Raw genomic sequence first — 3,350 nt, forward strand, 5'->3', positions numbered from 1 at the left:
TATTACTTCCTATAAGACAAAATATACAGATATTAACTTCACAAAGCTAGTAAGTGATACAGCCGACTTCACACACAGGCAGATTGAATCTAGAGTGCAGATTTTCAACTACTAATAGATCTGACTTTCTGGAGTGTTCCTTTAAAATATATTAGGCTACCAAGAGTTTTCTTCTAATATATAAGCATGTGTTTTTTGGATTTTATAATTCTATATATAAAGTTGATGGTAGAAATTGTTAAGGAGGCAGAAGGCTAGGCTGACTTGGTAGAATAAAGGTCAAAGAAATGATGCTATGTCATAATCATGAACAATTCCAGAGGGATTTTGAACATGAGCTGCTCTGGTTTCTTATATGTAAATGGATCTTTGGATAAGGGCCACCTGGTGAGGGATGTGCAAAGAATCAGCATTCCATTCGAAAAACAGTTTGTTTGACTGTGAAAAGTCCATCTATAGTCCAAGCATGTCTAAGCATGAAGGTGAAGCACTGTGTATAAAAGTCACCAAATACTGTTGCATATTTACTGTATACTAGGTAATTGTAAATGATTTCATATATTAAAAATGAGCTTGATAACTATAATACACAAAATCAAATTCATAAACAATATTAATCACTGGTTATGGAAGAACATTTCCATGAGTAAGTTCAGATTAGGATTATATGTTTGATTATACTTTGAATAATTGCAGCAATTAGCAACTTCAGCAGCTTTAGTTCATTTCTCTGGGTACAGATTAAAAGATAGGAAAGCTGTTATTTCATCCTGACTATCTTTGCCAGGACTTGTGCAATCAGAGCAATTGAATTTGGAGGCTTGATTTACAGTAAGTCTTGATACATTGGTCTAATATTTTTGGTTATCAAAATTTTAGATTTATTTTAAAATAAGAATATATGACATTTCATGTTTTTAAAATTTTATTTATTTAAGGTAAAGGCATTTCATATATTTCATATATACAGATTTAGTGATACATAATGATACTTTCAACGGTACCCTCACTACCACCCATGCTCCAAAACTTCTTCCTTCTCCCTCTCTTATTCCTACTCTTACTTTTTACAAAGATCTATTTTCAATATATTTTATACTGATAAGGTTAACCCTAAATTAAGTAAAGAGTTCAACAAATAATATGTAGGAAAATAAACACTGTTTGTCAATGGTAGAGACAAAGGCTGTAAAGGATCATTGAATCTCAAAATGTCAGTTACATTACAACACATTACATTTTAAGTACTCTATTATATACCACAGATCAGTGAAAATACATAGTATTTGTCTTTTTGGAACTGGCTTATTTCGTTAAGTATAATGGTTTCTAGTTGCATACACTTTGTTGCAAAAGAAAGCATTTCATTTTTTTAAGATTTATTTTATTTATTTGAAAGTCAGAGTTATACACAGAGAGAAGGAGAGGGAGAGATAGAGGGAGAGGGAGAGAGAAAGAAAGGTCTTCCATCCTCTGGTTCACTCCCCAGTTGGCTGCAATGGCTTGAGCTGAGCCAATCCGAAGCCAGGAGACAAGAGCTTCCCCTGGGTCTCCCACGTGGGTGCAGGGGCTCAAGGGCTTGGGCCATCTTTTACTTGTTTCCCAGGCCATAGCAGAGAGCTGGATCAGAAGTGGAGCATTCACATAGGATGCTGGCACTGCAGGCGTTGGCTTTACCTGCTATGCCACAGCACCAGCCCCAGCCCCAACATTTCATTTTTTTTAACAACTGAGTAGTACTCCATAGTGTATGCATGCTGTAATTTCTTTATCCAGTCACCAGTTCATGGACATCTGGGTTTATTCCATATATTAACTATTGTGAATTGAGCTGCTATAAACATGAGGGTACAGATCACACTTTCATATGCTGATTTCTTTTGGTTTGGATAAATTCTCAGGAATGAGATTGCTAGGCCATATGGTAGGTGTATATTCAGATTTGAAAGGTATTTCGAAACCATCTTCTGCAGTTGTTGCACCAGTTTACATTCCCACCAACAATGGATTAGTGTACCCTTTCCTCCACATCCTCAATGACATTTATTGTTTGTTAATTTCTGTATGAGAGCCATTCTAACTGGAGTGAGATGAGACTTCATTGTGGTTTTGATTTGCATTTCCCTGATGGCTAGTGGTCCTGAATACTTTTTTTCATACCTGTTGGTGCTTTGAATTTTGTCTCTTGAAAAATGCCTGTTCAAGTCTTTTGCCCGTTTTTAAAATGGATATTTTGTTTTTTTGTTGTTGACTTTCTTGTGCCCTTTATAGATTCACATCTTTATGTTAACTCTTTATATTTATCTTTATATTATTTATATATTATTATATCTTTATATTAGCCTTTAACAGTTGCATAGTTTGCAAATATTTTCTCCTGGGCTCACTTCGGCAGCACATATACTAAAATTGGAATGATACAGAGATTAGCATTGCCCCTGCACAAGGATGACATGCAAATATTTTTTCCCATTCTGTCAGTTGCCTCTACACTTTTCAGTGCTTCTTTCGCAGTGCATAAGCTTCTCAGCCTGATATAATCCCATTTGTCAATTTTGGCTTTGATTGCCTGTGCTTCTGGAGTCTTTCCCAAGAAGTCTTTGCCTATGTCAATGTCTTGCGTTTCCCCAATGTTCTCCAGTAATTTGATGGTATCAAGTTGTAGATATGTTGACCCATTATGAGTGGATTTTTGGGTAAGGTGTAAGGTATGGATCTTGTTTCATACTTCTGTGGAGGTCCAGTTTTCCCAGCACCATTTGTTGAAAAGACTGTATGTCTTGAAATCTTCAATGGCGAGGCCTCTGGCTTTTTTTTTTTTTTTTTTTTTTAAGACAGCTTTAGCTATTCAGGGTCTTGTGTATTTCCATTTGGATTGTGACATATTTTTTCTAGATCTGTGAAGAATTTCTGGCATTTTGATTATGATTCTATTGAATCTTTAAATTGCTTTTGGTGATATGGACATTTTGATGATACTGGTTCTTCCAATCCAGAACCATGGAAGATTTTTCCTTGTTTGGTTCTTGTTCTGTTTCTTTCTTTAATATTTTGTAATTTTCACCATAGAGATCTTTGACATCCTTGGTTAAATTTATTCCAAGATCTTTAATTTTTTGTAGTTATCGTGAATGGATTGGTCTAAAATTTCTTTCTCAACCATGGCATTGTCTGTGTATAAAAAGGCTATTGTGGCTGGAGCCGCAGCTCAATAGGCTAATCCTCCACCTGTGGCGCTGGCACCTGGGTTCTAGTCCCGGTCGGGGTGCCGGATTCTGTCCTGGTTGCTCCTGTTCCAGTCCAGCTCTCTGCTGTTGCCCGGGAAGGCAGTGAAGGATGGCCCAAGTACT

The 3,350-nt window shown here is 36.3% G+C and overlaps 1 pseudogene; it reads left to right on the plus strand.

Annotated features, from left to right (window-relative positions):
• Positions 1 to 2,379: 2,379 nt before the first annotated feature.
• LOC127490838 (U6 spliceosomal RNA) lies at positions 2,380 to 2,478 on the plus strand (annotated as a pseudogene).
• Positions 2,479 to 3,350: the final 872 nt, after the last annotated feature.

The sequence above is a fragment of the Oryctolagus cuniculus genome, chromosome 6, assembly GCF_964237555.1.
Source record: "Oryctolagus cuniculus chromosome 6, mOryCun1.1, whole genome shotgun sequence".
NCBI lineage: Eukaryota > Metazoa > Chordata > Mammalia > Lagomorpha > Leporidae > Oryctolagus > Oryctolagus cuniculus.